Genomic DNA, 22,276 nt, shown 5'->3' with positions numbered 1-22,276 from the left:
TTATATGATGTAAAGCAGATATGTTATCTGAGAACCTCGGCAAGTCATGATATGCTTCAAGGTTACGACCTGTGACTTCTATATATTACTGAATAATCAGGGACTTGTGTGCAGGTTGTCATCTTGTTTTTCAATGTTTTTAGTCAATTTTTACACAAATGGTAGTTTACATCTACTTATATTTTAGCAATCAACATTTTTTAGGAGTGTTGACAGTATAATGTGATCGAGTTTGGTGTCCTGCTGAATGTCTTCAGCAGCATGGCGGTATGCTTTAGTGTGGCAGCACTATAAAGACAGAATTTAAGTTCCCCACCATCACCAGGAGACAAACACAAGCATACCGCAATCTCCTTAACATATATACACCACACACATACATCTCGTACAGAGGAAAGGCTGTCCTGAAATGACCTCAGATGTTGATAGGCTATCAAACATCACAAAATTAAACCTTATCTATAATTGTTCAGATGCATAATTATTTTTCTTCAGCTCAGACTGTTCCTTGATTTCTATTTATAGAAAAACCAGCAACAAGATTATTGTGATGCAATAAATGTTCCTCAGGTTACATAGAAACTATAGCTAGAAAATATCTAATAATGTCTGAATGTCCCCACACCTATGTCTGAATGTCCCCACACCTATGTCTGAATGTCCCCACACCTATGTCTGAATGTCCCCACACCTATGTCTGAATGTCCCCTCACCTATGTCTGAATGTCCCCACACCTATGTCTGAATGTCCCCTCACCTATGTCTGAATGTCCCCACACCTATGTCTGAATGTCCCCACACCTATGTCTGAATGTCCCCACACCTATGTCTGAATGTCCCCACACCTATGTCTGAATGTCCCCTCACCTATGTCTGAATGTCCCCACACCTATATGTCCTAGTTTACTGATTTGGAACAGTGACCAACTTCTGATGATTGTCCAGCTGAGTTCTTCTGTTACTGGATTATATCCCTTAGTTTGAAACTTAGAAATCACACATGTCAGACCACAATTATAAAGATCAATCTTATACTGTAAAAGTGGAAATATTCCCGGTGTGGAAATTTTCTGAGTTCTGAAATTTATTCCCAATAAACTTTAGGAATTACTCCTACAATATATACATACATATAGGATCTGCCTTATTTGTACTTCTTGTTTGCTGTTGTTGTAAACTATTAGATATTGGTGTACATTATATTCAATTGCTAATATGTGACAATCCTCTTAAACTCTTGGTATTAGGTCGATCAACACAGTATATACCCGTATTTCAGGTCTTGACAAAATAATATCTATTGGGTAAAACATAATGTATAAGTTGTTGGAGATAAGTTCTTCCCATGCAAATACCTTTTCTCTGGGCCTAGGAGGAATGAACATTCTTTTTAATGGTGTTAGAATAGACATGTAACTTGTTTCGCAATTGTTGTAAAATAAATTAAGTTTACAATAGAGCTTTATCCCCCCATCCCCCCCCCCCCCCCCCCCCCCCCCCAACCCCTACCCACCGGTACCCCAGCAGAAGAATGCTCTACAGCAATGCACATGCCACATCATACTAACAACTTTTCCAATGATTACAAAACAGAGACAAATTAAATTACATCATGTTTTCAATTTTGAGCTTGAGCATATGCATCTGTGTATGCATTTTCAAAGTTTACAATTCTAATTCCAAGAAAAACAGCCAGTATACATGTATAATATTCATATACTTACAAAAATTGTATATAGTTCTTAACAGTTAAGTTATATATGGTACGTATCTCTCAAACTCTGTGAAAGTGACAAACTATTTCATTAATCTTGCATTGAAGCATTTTATCTACCAAATCCAACCCAAATATACAAATTGGAAAAAAAATCTGTTCAGAAATAGATTGTTTTCTTTATTTCTCTGAAGACTGAATTAATTAAGTTGTATATCAGATAAGTAATGGTTTTTACAGACATAGAGGTGAGCTTATCACATAGAATATTGGCACAATAGACCTTCCTGTTACTCTGGGATTCTGAGTTTGATTGACGGTGCAGAATCTTGTATTACCCTCTATCAGAAGCTAGTTTATACTGTACAGCACCGTGAGTGAAGCCAATTCCTCCTCCGGTAACGGCCTGGACACTGAAGTGTATAGCAGTCTGTCTGTCAGGTTGTCTTGTTTTTAAATTGGTCTATTTACATATATATAAAGTGTTGTCTTGTACACTCAAAACACATCTGTTCAGTTCAGGAAGAATATCTGGTGGAAATATATACTGGACATGTTTCTTTGTTTGTTTGTTTGTTTTTGTTGAACATCCTATTAACAGCCAGGGTCATTTAAGGACGTGCCAAGTTTTGGAGGTGGAGGAAAGCCTGAGTACCTGGAGAAATAAACCACCGGCCTTAATATGGTCAGTACTTGGCAACTGCCCCACGTAGGTTTCGAACTCACAACCCAGAGGTGGAGGGCTAGTGATAAAGTGTCGGGACACCTTAACAACTTAGCCACCGCGGCCCCACAGGTACAATGTAGAGGGCTAGTGATAAAGTGTCGGGACACTTTAACCACTCGGCCACCACGGCCCCAGAGGTACAATGTAGAGGGCTAGTGATAAAGTGTCGGGACACCTTAACCACTCGGCCACCGCGGCCCCCCAGTGGTGGAGGGCTAGTGATAGATAAAGTGTCGGGACACCTTAACCACTCGGCCACCGCGTCCCCCCAGAGATGGAGGGCTAGTGATAAAGCGTCGGGACACCTTAACCACTCGGCCACCGCGGCCCCCCAGAGATGGAGGGCTAGTGATAAAGTGTCGGGACACCTTAACCACTCGGCCACCGCGGCCCCCCAGAGATGGAGGGCTAGTGATAAAGTGTCGGGACACTTTAACCACTCGGCCACCGCGGCCCCCCCCAGGGGTGGAGGGCTAGTGATAAAGTGTCGGGACACCTTAACCACTCGGCCACCGCGGCCCCCCAGAGGTGGAGGGCTAGTGATAAAGCGTCGGGACACCTTAACCACTCGGCCACCGCGGCCCCACCCAGAGGTGGAGGGCTAGTGATAAAGTGTCGGGACACCTTAACCACTCGGCCACCGCGGCCCCCCAGAGGTGGAGGGCTAGTGATAAAGTGTCGGGACACTTTAACCACTCGGTCACCGCGTCCCCCCAGAGATGGAGGGCTAGTGATAAAGTGTGCGGACACCTTAACCACTCGGCCACCGCGGCCCCCAGAGATGGAGGGCTAGTGATAAAGCGTCGGGACACCTTAACCACTCGGCCACCGCGGCCCCCAGAGATGGAGGGCTTGTGATAAAGCGTCGGGACACCTTAACCACTCGGCCAGCGCGGCCCCCAGAGATGGAGGGCTTGTGATAAAGTGTGCGGACACCTTAACCACTCGGCCACCGCGGCCCCCAGAGATGGAGGGCTAGTGATAAAGCGTCGGGACACCTTAACCACTCGGCCACCGCGGCCCCCAGAGATGGAGGGCTTGTGATAAAGTGTCGGGACACCTTAACCACTCGGCCAGCGCGGCCCCCCAGAGATGGAGGGCTAGTGATAAAGTGTCGGGACACCTTAACCACTCGGCCACCGCGGCCCCCCAGAGATGGAGGGCTAGTGATAAAGTGTTGGGACACCTTAACCACTCGGCCACCGCGGCCCCCCAGAGATGGAGGGCTAGTGATAAAGTGTCGGGACACCTTAACCACTCGGCCACCGCGGCCCCCCAGAGATGGAGGGCTAGTGATAAAGTGTCGGGACACCTTAACCACTCGGCCACCGCGGCCCCACCCAGAGGTAGAGGGTTAGTGATAAAGTGTCGGGACACCTATATAACCACTCGGCCACCGCGGCCCCCACTGGACATGTACAGCTTGTACAGCATGCATGGTAACAAAAAATCAAAATGATCACCGCAGTTACGTTTCAAAAGGAAATTAAAAGAAATTAGGTCCATAAGTGACAATTTTACAATTCATACAACTTATTCACTTACCAAATTGTTTAAGTAGTACTAGTTTACAAAAATAACAAATCGTACAACAATTAAATCATACACAGTTTTTTAGTCTTTGTTATTACAAGGGATTACATATTCACCCTGATGATTTATAGCTATGACCAGTTGTTGAATTAAAACTTAACATGTACGTATTTCCCCTCCTTTTTGATACAGGATCTTATCAATACCCCGGGCCCCCAGGAGGTCATCTCACAATGACCTCTGATCTTCAAATATAAGCCAATGTAAATTGAAAAATGATGTCATTAGTTAACCAATCACAAAGAGTCTTATACAAGCCTAATGGTTGCATCTACTTAGTATTTATTATATATTTAATAATTGTCTAAAATATTCCTCTTTAACTGCTGTACCCAATCAGGCCCCAATTAAATTCTATTCTTTATTATAATTAAGGCTGGCAACAATGATAGAACCTTGTAAAGCTGACAATTTACTGACACACATTATTATGACCTTGTAAATCTGACAATTTACTGACACACATTATTACGACCTTGCTGTAAAGCTGACAATTTACTGACACACATTATTATGACCTTGCTGTAAAGCTGACAATTTACTGACACACATTATTATGACCTTGTAAAACTGACAATTTACTGACACACATTATTATGACCTTGTAAAACAGACAATTTACTGACACACATTATTACGACCTTGTAAAACTGACAATTTACTGACACACATTATTATAAACCTTGCTGTAAAGCTGACAATTTACTGACACACATTATTATGACCTTGTAAAACTGACAATTTACTGACACACATTATTATGATCTTGTAAAACTGACAATTTACTGACACACATTATTATGACCTTGCTGTAAAACTGACAATTTACTGACACACATTATTATGACCTTGCTGTAAAACAGACAATTTACTGACACACATTATTATGACCTTGCTGTAAAACAGACAATTTACTGACACACATTATTATAAACCTTGCTGTAAAACAGACAATCTACTGACACACATTATTATGACCTTGCTGTAAAGCTGACAATTTACTGACACACATTATTATGACCTTGCTGTAAAGCTGACAATTTACTGACACACATTATTATGACCTTGTAAAACTGACAATTTACTGACACACATTATTATGACCTTGTAAAACAGACAATTTACTGACACACATTATTACGACCTTGTAAAACTGACAATTTACTGACACACATTATTATAAACCTTGCTGTAAAGCTGACAATTTACTGACACACATTATTATGACCTTGTAAAACTGACAATTTACTGACACACATTATTATGATCTTGTAAAACTGACAATTTACTGACACACATTATTATGACCTTGCTGTAAAACTGACAATTTACTGACACACATTATTATGACCTTGCTGTAAAACAGACAATTTACTGACACACATTATTATGACCTTGCTGTAAAACAGACAATTTACTGACACACATTATTATAAACCTTGCTGTAAAACAGACAATCTACTGACACACATTATTATGACCTTGCTGTAAAGCTAACAATTTACTGACACACATTATTATGACCTTGCTGTAAAACTGACAATTTACTGACACACATTATTATGACCTTGTAAAACTGACAATTTACTGACACACATTATTATGACCTTGCTGTAAAACTGACAATTTACTGACACACATTATTATGACCTTGCTGTAAAACAGACAATTTACTGACACACATTATTATAAACCTTGCTGTAAAACAGACAATTTACTGACACATATTATTATAAACCTTGCTGTAAAACAGACAATTTACTGACACACATTATTATAAACCTTGCTGTAAAACAGACAATCTACTGACACACATTATTATGACCTTGCTGTAAAGCTAACAATTTACTGACACACATTATTATGACCTTGCTGTAAAACTGACAATTTACTGACACACATTATTATGACCTTGTAAAACTGACAATTTACTGACACACATTATTATGACCTTGCTGTAAAACTGACAATTTACTGACACACATTATTATGACCTTGCTGTAAAACAGACAATTTACTGACACACATTATTATAAACCTTGCTGTAAAACAGACAATTTACTGACACACATTATTATGACCTTGCTGTAAAGCTAACAATTTACTGACACACATTATTATGACCTTGTAAAACTGACAATTTACTGACACACATTATTATGACCTTGCTGTAAAACAGACAATTTACTGACACACATTATTATAAACCTTGCTGTAAAACAGACAATCTACTGACACACATTATTATAAACCTTGCTGTAAAACAGACAATTTACTGACACACATTATTATAACTTGTAAAACTGACAATTTACTGACACACATTATTATGACCTTGTAAAACTGACAATTTACTGACACACATTATTATGACCTTGTAAAACTGACAATTTACTGACACACATTATTATGACCTTGTAAAACTGACAATTTACTGACACACATTATTACGACCTTGCTGTAAAGCTGACAATTTACTGACACACATTATTACGACCTTGCTGTAAAGCTGACAATTTACTGACACACATTATTATGACCTTGCTGTAAAACAGACAATTTACTGACACACATTATTATGACCTTGCTGTAAAACTGACAATTTACTGACACACATTATTATGACCTTGTAAAACTGACAATTTACTGACACACATTATTAAGACCTTGCTGTAAAGCTGACAATTTACTGACACACATTATTACGACCTTGCTGTAAAGCTGACAATTTACTGACACACATTATTATGACCTTGCTGTAAAACAGACAATTTACTGACACACATTATTATGACCTTGCTGTAAAGCTAACAATTTACTGACACACATTATTACGACCTTGCTGTAAAGCTGACAATTTACTGACACACATTATTACGACCTTGCTGTAAAACAGACAATTTACTGACACACATTATAATGACCTTGCTGTAAATCTGACAATTTACTGACACACATTATAATGACCTTGCTGTAAATCTGACAATTTACTGACACACATTATAATGACCTTGCTGCTAAAGAGACATTCATTTACTTGGCTACATGACATGATGTTAAAGAAATGGAATGCTTTTACTAGGAACTTACATAAATATATATATGTTTATAGATTTGTGTACTTACCAACAAAACAGGTGTGTTTAACATGTGTACAATGACATACAAGTGAGCCCAATATTCACACATTCGAGTATCTCCCCATCGTAAATTTATCAATGAAAACTACTGATTACATTTGGACTAGGAGTGACACACACATTAAAAGTTGTAGATCTATTGCCTCAGTGGTACAACACCCCATTAATCATTCTCCTCGCCTTTCATTCTGACCCGGTTATATTGTAGGTGGTAGTATTTCACAATACCACATCACGATCACAAAGACTGCTGTCATATAGTACCAGACAGAATAGTATTTAGATAGTGAACATTACACAAACGTGGAAAGATCCAGGATTCTGGGATTAAGTTAAACACGACATATCTTGATTCTAAAAACTAAAACATGATCCAGCAATAATGATCAAATCTACAATATATGTCCTAATTCAATATAATTATATCCAAACTTTCAACCATCCTAACTCCTGCTGTATCCGGCAATATACCTTACTTACATATATACATAACAACACTAATTGTTATGGAAAATATTCTATATACATTACTGTTATCACGAATATCTAACGAAACAAATAATATGTCCCCCAATAATATGTCCCTCAATAATATGTCCCCCAATAATTTGTTACCCAATAATGTGTCACCCTATAATATGCCCCCAAATAATCATGTCCTCCAATAATATGTCCCCAATAATGTGTCCCCTATAATTGTCCCCCAATAATATGTCCCCCAATAATATGTCCCCCTAATATGTGTCCCCCCAATAATATGTCCCCCAATAATGTGTCCCCAATAATATGCCCCCAATAATATGTCCCCCTATAATATGTCCCCAATAATATGTCCCCCAATAATATGTCCCCTATAATATGTCCCCCAATAATATGTCCCCCAATAATGTGTCCCCCAATAATGTGTCCCCAATAATATGTCCCCCAATAACATGTCCCCCAATAATGTGTCCCCCAATAATATGTCCCCCAATAATGTGTCCCCAATAATGTGTCCCCCAATAATGTGTCCCCCAATAATATGTCCCCCAATAATATGTCCCCCAATAATGTGTCCCCCTATAATGTGTCCCCTAATAATGTACCTTACTTACATATATACATCACAACACTAATTGTTATGGAAAATATTCTATATACATTACTGTTATCACGAATATCTAACGAAACAAATAATATGTCCCCCAATAATGTGTCCCCCAATAATGTGTCCCCCAATAATATGTCCCCCAATAATATGTCCCCAATAATGTGTCCCCTATAATTGTCCCCCAATAATATGTCCCCCAATAATATGTACCCTAATAATGTGTCCCCAATAATATGTCCCCCAATAATGTGTCCCCAATAATATGTCCCCCAATAATGTGTCCCCAATAATATGTCCCCCAATAATGTGTCCCCCAATAATGTCCCCCAATAATGTGTCCCCAATAATATGTCCCCCAATAATGTGTCCCCCAATAATGTGTCCCCCAATAATATGTCCCCAATAATGTGTCCCCCAATAATGTGTCCCCAATAATGTGTCCCCCAATAATGTGTCCCCCAATAATATGTCCCCCAATAATGTGTCCCCCAATAATGTGTCCCCCAATAATATGTCCCCCAATAATGTGTCCCCCTATAATGTGTCCCCTAATAATGTACCTTACTTACATATATACATAACAACACTAATTGTTATGGAAAATATTCTATATACATTACTGTTATCACGAATATCTAACGAAACAAATAATATGTCCCCCAATAATATGTCCCCCAATAATGTGTCCCCCAATAATGTGTCCCCCAATAATGTGTCCCCCAATAATATGTCCCCCAATAATATGTCCCCAATAATGTGTCCCCTATAATTGTCCCCCAATAATATGTACCCTAATAATGTGTCCCCAATAATATGTCCCCCAATAATGTGTCCCCAATAATATGTCCCCCAATAATGTGTCCCCAATAATATGTCCCCCAATAATGTGTCCCCCAATAATGTGTCCCCCAATAATATGTCCCCAATAATGTGTCCCCCAATAATGTGTCCCCAATAATATGTCCCCCAATAATGTGTCCCCCAATAATGTGTCCCCCAATAATATGTCCCCCAATAATGTGTCCCCAATAATGTGTCCCCCAATAATGTGTCCCCCAATAATATGTCCCCCAATAATGTGTCCCCCAATAATGTGTCCCCCTATAATGTGTCCCCCAATAATGTGTCCCCAATAATATGTCTCCCAATAATGTGTCCCCCAATAATATGTCCCCTTATACAAAATGTAATATGTCACCCAATAATGTGTCCCCAATAATATGTCCCCCAATAATATGTCCCCCAATAATGTGTCCCCCAATAATATGTCCCCCAATAATATGCCCCAATAATATGTCCCCCACATGTATCCCCCCAATAATATGTCCCCAATGATATGTCCCCCAATAATATGTCCCCAATAATTTGTCCCCCAATAATGTGTCCCCAATAATATGTCCCCTAATAATGTGTCCCCCAATAATGTGTCCCCAATAATATGTCCTCCAATAATGTGTCCCCCAATAATGTGTCCCCAATAATGTGTCCCCAATAATATGTCCCCCAATAATGTGTCCCCCAATAATGTGTCCCCAATAATATGTCCCCCAATAATGTGATCCCCAATAATATGTCCCCCAATAATGTGTCCCCCAATAATGTGTCCCCCAATAATATGTCCCCCAATAATGTGTCCCCAATAATATGTCCCCCAATAATGTGTCCCCAATAATATGTCCCCCAATGATATGTCCCCCAATAATGTGTCCCCAATAATGTGTCCCCAATAATGTGTCCCCCAATAATGTGTCCTCCTCGCAGGAGGGCTTTCACTCATTCATCCATTCATCCTGCGAGAGGACACCTATTGTATTGTATATTATGTGTAATATGAATAAAATGTGTTTTTATCAAAAAAAAAAAAAAAAGAAGAAATTTCGAATGTTAAAAATTTTAATGAAATAAAAATTAACCAATCAGAAATGTGTATGCCCCAAGTGGTATATGCTGTGTTCTACTGTATATTGGCCTTTTTTTTAAATAAAAACTTAATAAACACCTGGAAAATTAATCTCTTCAAATACTTCTATTAATCTAGGGTCCCAAAGAAGGTTTGTTTAATTTTACCTCTGTGTTGATATGACAGTTTTCTGTTACTAGGTGGTATGTTCAAACTCCACAACAGACAAATAACAGACAATCTCAAAGGTCACGACCTAAATAGGTCCCCACATGTACGGACTTCCCTAGGGTACTATCTTTATATTTAAAGGGAGTCGTTTTCTTTGTGAGGTTATAAAAAACCTACACTCCAGGGGCTGGTTAATGTTCATTACAATGTACTTACAAATTCATTAGAAGATAATGATCAATTAAAACAAATTAATCTGATAATGATCCCCTAAAAGTTTTCATCAATGTATAAATTTTAGAATACATTAACTGATCTATCACTTTTAATTTATGAAGCATTTCATGATCAGTGAAGATCTAGTTTAATGTACACATACACGACCATCTGATGTATGATAACATTTATGGGATGTAAGATTCAACCCCAGGGGAGCCACACTCTGTTTATAAAACATTTTATCTCATTTGGCTTATCCCACTGATCAACCCCTTCAGACTCCCACCCCAGACTGTAATATATAACCCCCCTCCCACCCCAGACTGTAATATATAACCCCCCTCCCACCCCAGACTGTAATATATAACCCCCTCCCACCCCAGACTGTAATATATAACCCCCTCCCACCCCAGACTGTAATATATAACCCCCTCCCACCCCAGACTGTAATATATAACCCCCTCCCCCTGATCAACCCCTTCAGACTCCCACCCCAGACTGTAATATATAACCCCCTCCCACCCCAGACTGTAATATATAACCCCCTCCCCCTGATCAACCCTTCAGACTCCCACCCCATACTGTAATATATAACCCCCTCCCACCCCAGACTGTAATATATAACCCCCTCCCCCTGATCAACCCCTTCAGACTCCCACCCCAGACTGTAATATATAACCCCCTCCCACCCCAGACTGTAATATATAACCCCCTCCCCCTGATCAACCCCTTCAGACTCCCACCCCATACTGTAATATATAACCCCCTCCCACCCCAGACTGTAATATATAACCCCCTCCCCCTGATCAACCCCTTCAGACTCCCACCCCAGACTGTAATATATAACCCCCTCCCACCCCAGACTGTAATATATAACCCCCTCCCACCCCAGACTGTAATATATAACCCCCTCCCACCCCAGACTGTAATATATAACCCCCTCCCACCCCAGACTGTAATATATAACCCCCTCCCACCCCAGACTGTAATATATAACCCCCCTCCCCCTGATCAACCCCTTCAGACTCCCACCCCAGACTGTAATATATAACCCCCTCCCACCCCAGACTGTAATATATAACCCCCTCCCCACCCAGACTGTAATATATAACCCCCTCCCACCCCAGACTGTAATATATAACCCCCTCCCACCCCAGACTGTAATATATAACCCCCCCCCCCCTGATCAACCCCTTCAGAACTCCCGACCAGACTGTAATATATAACAACCCCTCCCACCCCAGACTGGTAATTATAACCCCCTCCCACCCCATACTGTAATATATAACCCCCTCCCACCACCCAGACGGTAATATATAACCACCCTCCCCCTGATCAACCCCTTCAGACTCCCGACCCCGACCCAGACTGTAATATAACCCCCTCCCCACCCCAGACTGTAATATATAACCCCCTCCCACCCCATACTGTAATATATAACCCCCTCCCCTGATCAAACCCTCAGACTCCCACCCCAGACTGTAATATATAACCCCCTCCCACCCCAGACTGTAATATATAACCCCCCTCCCACCCCAGACTGTAATATATAACCCCCCCCCCTGATCAACCCCTTCTGACTCCCACCCCAGACTGTAATATATAACCCCCCTCCCACCCCAGACTGTAATATATAACCCCCTCCCACCCCAGACTGTAATATATAACCCCCTCCCACCCCAGACTGTAATATATAACCCCCTCCCCCTGATCAACCCCTTCAGACTCCCACCCCATACTGTAATATATAACCCCCTCCCCATTACAGACTGCCAATGTCCGTTGTTCTTGTGATTAATCAATTTTTAAACAGTGATGTAGTACAGTACATGTACATGTATTGAGGACAATATTTGAAGTAGGAGGGATCCTACGTATACTTTGCTTTACCTTTGACTTCAATCACCATGCATACCTCCAGATATCCAGCTGAGGGACCCAGGAACCCATTATTCCACTAGTCTAATAAACAACCGGCGTTGGCTCTATTCCGCTTTTCGAGGACAATATTTCTTACTTTTCTCCATATACATTGAACACATACATACATGTACTTTATTTTGCAAATCTTATTTGTTGAGGACTTGTACAATTCTAAAAAAAAAGTACTTATACAGGCTAGGTATTTGTTAATCCATTAAATTTTGTGATCAGTTTCAATAAAAAAGATTTTCACAATGCTCATCAATGATATAATCAGGCTTTATTTGATGACATTAGTAGCGGACTTTAAGTTCAGGTACAAGTACAAGTAACATCCATACAGTGTAAAGGTGTCATGTCTTACTTAATTACTCCTAGCCTCTGACGGCCACCTCATTTCCTTGTTAGTAAGAGAAACTAAACACCTCTTCCTCCTCTTCCGTGACTTTTACGTGAGTTTAACATACATCATGTAATGTGTTATATAGTGTTTATACTACAAGGCTTGATTTCTTTTGTGTGAATCATACATACAAATAATTGAATTTGGAGAAGAAATTGATCAGAGCAAAACAGTCTCCAAACATGACAGTTCTGAAGACCATATGTTACGTTTATAGTCGACTAAACAATCTACATTCAATTATGGATACACGATAATACATCTGTGACTCAAGCCATTGTAGCTATAGGCTGAACAGTTCACTATCAGCCTGGGCGTATACACAGACAACATCAGTATAGAAGATGTCGAACAATTACAGAATGTGTATCAAATCAAATCAAAACAAGAACATTGACGTCAATTTGAAAACAAAATCTAATGAAATTTATAAAAAGAAACAAATATAAAATTTTATTTTATTTGTGTAAACAAAATTAACAAATAATGAATACTTAATTTGTAATAAATCTAATTATTCTTTGGGAAAACTGAGGCTGAACTCAGCTAGATATAAAATAGATCACTTTAAGTTAAATGTTTAAACCTCTGTGACCATGAATACAGAGGTCAAAGAAATGTTCCAACACAGAATCAGTAATAAAGGAGAGACCTTTTAGATCGTCAACCAAACAAAGAATATTTTGTAACAAAGAAGATGTTTAAACTTTTTGATATACAAGTATCCTGTAACATTGAAACTTAATTTGAAAAGGAATATTAGTAAAATCTGAGACACTTCAATCAACTTAAGGGGTTATGATTTTTGGTTTGGTTTGGTTTATTTAGTTTAACGTCCTATTAACAGCTAAGGTCATTTAAGGACGGCATCCCGTGCGTGCGACATGCATGCGTGTGGTGAGTGCGTATGTGTGTTTTGGGAGGGGGTCATGATAAACAGGATGAGGAATAATTTGTCCTCATCTCTTGTTTAATAAATGGTTAGAGAGGAAGTGACATCATTAAGATGTCAGATAAATGTAGGAACTCCAAAGCCCAGAGGCCAACACATTAAAGGAGACGTGGCTTATTACAGGAAAATGAAAACTTTTTATTGGTGATTTAAAGGATTGTAATTATATATAGATATGGGTAGGCTCATTTTCAGGTCATAACATCCCTGTAGGATTCTGTTGTTGTGAAGCCTACAAGTTGTATATGCATGCTGTCTAGCAACTAATTGCTCAAGATAACAGTTGAGCACACTAGAGTATGTATACCATAAGGTTCTGCCAAGATGTACTGCTCCAAAAGAAGACAAAAATCTTCAACCAAGTAACTTTTCACTATACATTGTAGGTTCAGATGAATGCATGCTTAGTTTTCTAATTAAATGCCTGGATTGCCAATTTCAGGTGTTTCAATGTAAGTTTGGAACTTCTGTAAACAGAATGTTTCGCAAATTGTCCGAAGTCAGAAATTTATAAGAGGCTACAATGCAAGCATCGATGGTTTTGCTTTTTCAGCTGTTTCAGTTATAAAAAATAACATACTGATTGAATTGTCAGTGTATGTATAAATGCCAGTCATTTTTAAATGACTACAGCTGTTGATTTAAATGACACTGAACAACATGATTTGAACCAAAAAAACGTCATGCCAAATGACACAACGTTAACTCACACCAAGAGTAAGTTGGCAGACATCGGGAGCCTTCAGTTTTGTCAGAATATTGGTCTATGGATTTGGAGTGTGTTCACGAATTGTGACGCCCACAAAATTACAAGGATGATGTTTGGGTAACCAGATGACAGGTAATCATAATTATGAATCGAACACATCATGGTATCCCCAAAATAAGATTTGACTCTTGGGATGGAAGGGACTTGTCTATTTGAAAACGTTTTGTCGCCTCCTTTCAGATTTCTGAGAAATAGAGAACTGACTCGTGAACTTGTCATCCATTAATTATATATAATGAAGAGCTTCCTGAGATTCTGGATCTATGTCTATGATTTTATAATTTATCAGTAAAATTATCAAAACATTACAATGTTGTAATTATACATCAATAACATTTAAAATATCTACATTATTAAAGGCTTTTTCATCAATTCTCCATATGACATTATTCACAAAATTGTATGGCAAACCCAGAAGATCAAAGACTCTCTACTTCAGATCAAAGTTTATAACTTCTATGTAAATCCAATATACTGAATAAGTCATTTCTGTATATCTCACCATTCAGTCAGTTTCGAAAATTCACATGTACATTCTAAGCCTTCACTACAGTATAATATAACTACTATGTATAATAGAACTACATGACTCCAGGGCTAAAATGTTGTTACGCATCAAAGCTGATGGTTCAGCTTGATCAAGTTACTGGAGCAAAACAACAAAATGCCTTGAAAATGGGAGAGTTGACATCTTGATGTACAATAACAATTACTGGGTCATCTGTTCTGTATCCAAGACAAATGCCTCAGGTTTCAAAACAGTTTTAGCTTGCACCCGACATCACCCCACCCTATCCATCACCCCACCCTATCGATACAAGGATTCATATGCAGATCATGTTCTGAAAGGCCGATATATATATATATATATATACATGCATAAAAATTCAGCGCTGGCCATCACACAACAATATCTGATAATCTGGCAAGCTGAATATGGTTACCTAAACATTATAGGGTTGGCTAATGGCTATCACATGGCAATATCTGGCAAACCAAGGGTTAAAAATACATGTATGATTCAAGCACAATTAGAGTTTTATTTGTTTGGGGTTGATATAGGCCCTCAAATAACAATTTTTTCAAGTTTTATAAAATCTTGCAGAGCGTAAACTAAAAAGAAACATTTGGTATCAACATGTGCATGTCATATCGTACAAGTGATGATCAGATACACAGTTTATTTTTATATAAAGTTTTTGAAAATATAACAAATGAATAGCTAATAAGGGGCCATAACATATACAGTATATATAGTAGGAGTGGAAAAAAGCACGGCCAGACCAGGGTTCGAACCTGGGACCTCTGAACACTAGCCGGATGATCTACCAATTGAGCTACCTGGTCACCAATATGATCGACCTTATCCAGTTCTGCTACGCTTATATGTTACTATATATACAGTGTGAATGAAAGTGGGGATCTTACAATTGTGCCAATAGGAATTCCTGAAACAAGTTACAATGCAATAGATTTATTCAGGGACATTCCATATTACACACCTAAGTTATTGTGCAATGCAGATTATTTGATAAATTCAGAAGAATTTTTTTTTCTATAATTCAGACAATGGCAAAATTCTACTTGGGTGGTAGATCTACTATATCCTTTTCAAAATGGCATAGACTAGTTTTCAATTTCATTTCTTGGATATGTCTCATTCATACCAATAATGTAGGGTATCCCATGGGGTGCCTCTCATGTTAAATGTTTACACAGGTAAGTTATATTTCTTTAAAATAAAAACACCCCGATATCTCATTATATACTTAATTACAGATCATCAACCTACTCTATATCTTAAAAGTTAGTATTTGTTTAAAGAGTTCAGACAATTATAACAGAACTTATAAACGAAAGCTAATGTTGGATAGCGAGAGTGATGCATCCAGCGATAGCAACGGAACGCTCGATGTGGACGAAACGCGTGTTTCTAAAACCAAGTCCCACCCACCTTTCCCTGAAGAAATCTGTCTTTGAAAGGATATTTAATGTAAAAGGGTGTCACTGTTACCTAACATCCATGCTGAGTTAAACAGTTATATGCCAACAATAAACACTAAAATTCAACGATAATTGTTTCCGTCATCCTTTCCTCAACATCAGACACGGCGGATAGAGACGTGTCACTCGGCCTAGGGAGCGAGTTCTACGATTCTCCGACTCGTTTTACCATATCAAACCAAATATAACATGATATTACATACGAATTTTCACAAACAATGTGTTATACTCACTTTGATCGATTAATATCCACAGATAACATCCTTGTCACGCTTGCCCAGTCTCTATAATCCAAAACTAGAAGCCATCTTGGAAAACATGTAAATAAGGTATTCGTGGGGTCCAATAGGGGTAATTCTATCAACGCGCACTGCAGTCGCCACAACAAACAAAACTAGATCTAGATTTAGGTTTGTACTGTGATGTATTAATCAGCCAAGGTCTTGTCACAATATATTTAGCACTGGTCGTGACTTGGTTAAAAGAAGCATTGCACAATCTGAAAATAGGATGACAGAGGCCTTATATTTCAAAAACAACACAAATGAAAGGCACCGTCACAGTATATTGTATATTAAACAATGTAACTTAAGCAGTTTACGTTACATTAAACAAGTCCGTTGTTACAACAATTTGGCGGCAGTATTTATTAATTCTTTCGTTTTATTAATTCTATTTTCATTTTAAATCATGAATTTTAACAGCTCCAGACTATAAAAGCCTTTTAGGTTTATAACTATCTTTATCTAAATAAAGATATTTCTTTTTTGATACATACATATCTTTATTTTTAATTCAAATACCCGTATTTATTTAATAAAAAGAGATACACTGTACATGTCTGTATTTCTGATAGAAATATATCGAATTTAATAAAGATATCAGATATCTATATTCAATAGAAAATATAGATCTATCTCTATTCAAAATACAGATAATAGAGACATCTCTATTTTATTCTAACATCTTATTTTTAAATACATTACTATCTACTTTCATACATATAGACAGCTATATCGTTTATAAAATACAAATATCTAGAATTTGGAGACAGATATATCTATTTTCAATACAGGTATCTCTAATTTATATACATGTATCTCTTATTTCAATACAGATATATCTATCCAAAATAAAAACATCTTTATTTCAATTATACCCTTATTTTAAAAACAGATATCTCTAATTTAAATACAGGTATCTGTATGTCGTCAATAAAGTAAAAACCCAGACGGCCTGCCTTTCTCGCCGTATAACACGAGGAATACCATACAAGTAAGTATAGGTACATACACAGTACATATTTGTTCAGGATATTGTATATTGCAAAACATCCTGTATTTTATTTCACACAGTAAGTAAATATGAATCATACCATTAAGGGTATCGTTTTATATGACAGGTTATACGTTAACGTTCAAAGGGTCATAATCTAGGACTTCGTACACACGGACCGGGTATCGCCGTGTAGGACTCTGGTGTAACGTACGTTATACACAGGGACCGGGTATCGGGGTTAAGGACTCTGGTGTAACGTTATACACAGGGACCGGGTATCGGCGTGTAGGACTCTGGTGTAACGTTATACACAGGGACCGGGTATCGCGGTGTAGGACTCTGGTGTAACGTTATACACAGGGACCGGGTATCGCCGTGTAGGACTCTGGTGTAACGTTATACACAGGGACCGGGTATCGCCGTGTAGGACTCTGGTGTAACGTTATACACAGGGACCGGGTATCGCCGTGTAGGACTCTGGTGTAACGTTATACACAGGGACCGGGTATCGCCGTGTAGGACTCTGGTGTAACGTTATACACAGGGACCGGGTATCGCCGTGTAGGACTCTGGTGTAACGTTATACACAGGGACCGGGTATCGCCGTGTAGGACTCTGGTGTAACGTTATACACAGGGACCGGGTATCGGGGTGTAGGACTCTAGTGTAACGTTATACACAGGGACCGGGTATCGGGGTGTAGGACTCTGGTGTAACGTTATACACAGGGACCGGGTATCGCCGTGTAGGACTCTGGTGTAACGTTATACACAGGGACCGGGTATCGGGGTGTAGGACTCTAGTGTAACGTTATACACAGGGACCGGGTATCGGCGTGTAGGACTCTGGTGTAACGTTATACACAGGGACCGGGTATCGGCGTGTAGGACTCTGGTGTAACGTTATACACAGGGACCGGGTATCGGCGTGTAGGACTCTGTGTAACGTTATACACAGGGACCGGGTATCGGCGTGTAGGACTCTGTGTAACGTTATACACAGGGACCGGGTATCGGGGTGTAGGACTCTGGTGTAACGTTATACACAGGGACCGGGTATCGGGGTGTAGGACTCTGGTGTAACGTTATACACAGGGACCGGGTATCGCCGTGTAGGACTCTGGTGTAACGTTATACACAGGGACCGGGTATCGGCGTGTAGGACTCTGGTGTAACGTTATACACAGGGACCGGGTATCGCCGTGTAGGACTCTGGTGTAACGTTATACACAGGGACCGGGTATCGGCGTGTAGGACTCTGGTGTAACGTTATACACAGGGACCGGGTATCGCCGTGTAGGACTCTGGTGTAACGTTATACACAGGGACCGGGTATCGCCGTGTAGGACTCTGGTGGAACGTTATACACAGGGACCGGGTATCGCGTGTAGGACTCTGGTGTAACGTTATACACAGGGACCGGGTATCGCCGTGTAGGACTCTGGTGTAACGTTTATACACAGGGACCGGGTATCGGGCGTGTAGGACTCTGGTAGTAACGTTATACACAGGGACCGGGTATCGCCGTGTAGGACTCTCGGTGTAACGTTATACACAGGGACCGGGTATCGGCGTGTAGGACTCTAGGTGTAACATTATACACAGGGACCGGGTATCGCCGTGTAGACTCTAGTGTAACGTTATACACAGGGACCGGGTATCGCCATGGTAGGACTCTGGTGTAACGTTATACACAGGGACCGGGTATCGGGGTGTAGGACTCTGGTGTAACGTTATACACAGAGACGGGTATCAGGGTGAAGGACTCTAGTGTAACGTTATACACAGGGACCGGGTATCGGCGTGTAGGACTCTGGTGTAACATTATACACAGGGACCGGGTATCGCCGTGTAGGACTCTGGTGTAACGTTATACACAGGGACCGGGTATCGCCGTGTAGGACTCTGGTGTAACGTTATACCAGGGACCGGGTATCGGGGTGTAGGACTCTGGTGTAACGTTATACACAGGGACCGGGTATCGGGGTGTAGGACTCTGGTGTAACATTATACACAGGGACCGGGTATCGCCGTGTAGGACTCTGGTGTAACGTTATACACAGGGACCGGGTATCGGGGTGTAGGACTCTGGTGTAACGTTATACACAGGGACCGGGTATCGCCGTGTAGGACTCTGGTGTAACGTTATACACAGGGACCGGGTATCGCCGTGTAGGACTCTGGTGTAACGTTATACACAGGGACCGGGTATCGCCGTGTAGGACTCTGGTGTAACATTATACACAGGGACCGGGTATCGGGGTGTAGGACTCTGATGTAACGTTATACACAGGGACCGGGTATCAGGGTGTAGGACTCTGGTGTAACGTTATACACAGGGACCGGGTATCGGGGTGTAGGACTCTAGTGTAACGTTATACACAGGGACCGGGTATCGCCGTGTAGGACTCTAGTGTAACGTTATACACAGGGACCGGGTATCGGCGTGTAGGACTCTGGTGTAACGTTATACACAGGGACCGGGTATCGCCGTGTAGGACTCTGGTGTAACGTTATACACAGGGACCGGGTATCGGGGTGTAGGACTCTGGTGTAACGTTATACACAGGGACCGGGTATCGCCGTGTAGGACTCAGGTGTAACGTTATACACAGGGACCGGGTATCGGCGTGTAGGACTCTGATGTAACGTTATACACAGGGACCGGGTATCGGCGTGTAGGACTCTGGTGTAACGTTATACACAGGGACCGGGTATCGGCGTGTAGGACTCTAGTGTAACGTTATACACAGGGACCGGGTATCGCCGTGTAGGACTCTAGTGTAACGTTATACACAGGGACCGGGTATCGGGGTGTAGGACTCTGGTGTAACGTTATACACAGTGACCGGGTATCGCCGTGTAGGACTCTGGTGTAACGTTATACACAGGGACCGGGTATCGGGGTGTAGGACTCTGGTGTAACGTTATACACAGGGACCGGGTATCGCCGTGTAGGACTCTGGTGTAACGTTATACACAGGGACCGGGTATCGGGGTGTAGGACTCTGATGTAACGTTATACACAGGGACCGGGTATCGGGGTGTAGGACTCTGGTGTAACGTTATACACAGGGACCGGGTATCGGGGTGTAGGACTCTAGTGTAACGTTATACACAGGGACCGGGTATCGCCGTGTAGGACTCTAGTGTAACGTTATACACAGGGACCGGGTATCGCCGTGTAGGACTCTGGTGTAACGTTATACACAGGGACCGGGTATCGCCGTGTAGGACTCTGGTGTAACGTTATACACAGGGACCGGGTATCGGGGTGTAGGACTCTGGTGTAACGTTATACACAGGGACCGGGTATCGCCGTGTATGACTCAGGTGTAACGTTATACACAGGGACCGGGTATCGGCGTGTAGGACTCTGGTGTAACGTTATACACAGGGACCGGGTATCGCCGTGTAGGACTCTGGTGTAACGTTATACACAGGGACCGGGTATCGCCGTGTAGGACTCTAGTGTAACGTTATACACAGGGACCGGGTATCGGGGTGTAGGACTCAGGTGTAACGTTATACACAGGGACCGGGTATCGCCGTGTAGGACTCTAGTGTAACGTTATACACAGGGACCGGGTATCGCCGTGTAGGACTCTGGTGTAACTTGCAAATGGAAAAACATAGAATGAAAATGCTTTTGTTTTAATATGGTATTGTACGTACAAAATGTAGCTGCCACATACTACAGTAAGCAACGTGCACCGTCTGGGATCTCATTCAAAGATAAGACCAGGTGTTTTTAAGTGGTAAGCGTGTCCTGTTTTCCCAAGACACATGTCAAGACCAGAAAATATCGCGTTCTAAACATGGAAACCGGGGTAGTGACCACGGAATCACCAGGAATTTTAACATAGAATGCACGTGACTAATTAACACAATAAACTAAATGATCTTGTAGAATGAAATCATGACGTCGACCATAAAACTGTTCAATTGTTTTCCGCTAACATGCCAGAAACAATAGCGTGCATGAACGTAGGTGAGGAAACATTTAATCCTTTTTTTCAGTAATTCGAGGGTATATCCGATTAATATCTGGTTATAAACTTGTTTTGTTAAGTCGACAGATCATCCATATAGCTAGGTCCAAAATAATTTATCAGCAGAATACCATCTGCATCCCAGAAAACCGAGGCCATAACCTTCCCAGCTGATGGACCTGTCTTTACCTTCTTCGACCGGAGAGAGCCAGGGTGCTTCCATTGTTTCGATTGTTGCTTCGCCTCTGGGGTAAAATGATTGTACCGTGGTTCATTGGTTTGGTTTATTTTGTTTTACGTCCTATTAACAGCTAAGGTCATTTAAGGACGGCCTCCCGTGCGTGCGACATGCATGCGTGTGGTGAGTGCGTATGTGTGTTTTGGGAGGCTACGGTATGTTCG

General features: G+C 40.7%; 1 protein-coding gene across 1 annotated transcript in view; it reads right to left on the bottom strand.

Moving 5' to 3' along the window:
• Positions 1-16,928, bottom strand: part of LOC117334719 (phospholipid-transporting ATPase ID-like) — a 112,540-nt gene extending 95,612 nt beyond the window's left edge. The window contains 1 exon segment of the mRNA XM_033894511.1: positions 16,839-16,928. The gene's annotated coding sequence lies outside the window, so the exon portion shown is untranslated.
• Between the last annotated feature and the right edge of the window lie 5,348 nt (positions 16,929-22,276).

Source organism: Pecten maximus, chromosome 9 (genome assembly GCF_902652985.1).
Source record: "Pecten maximus chromosome 9, xPecMax1.1, whole genome shotgun sequence".
Lineage (NCBI taxonomy): Eukaryota > Metazoa > Mollusca > Bivalvia > Pectinida > Pectinidae > Pecten > Pecten maximus.
This window is presented reverse-complemented; position numbering and strand designations above follow the sequence as displayed.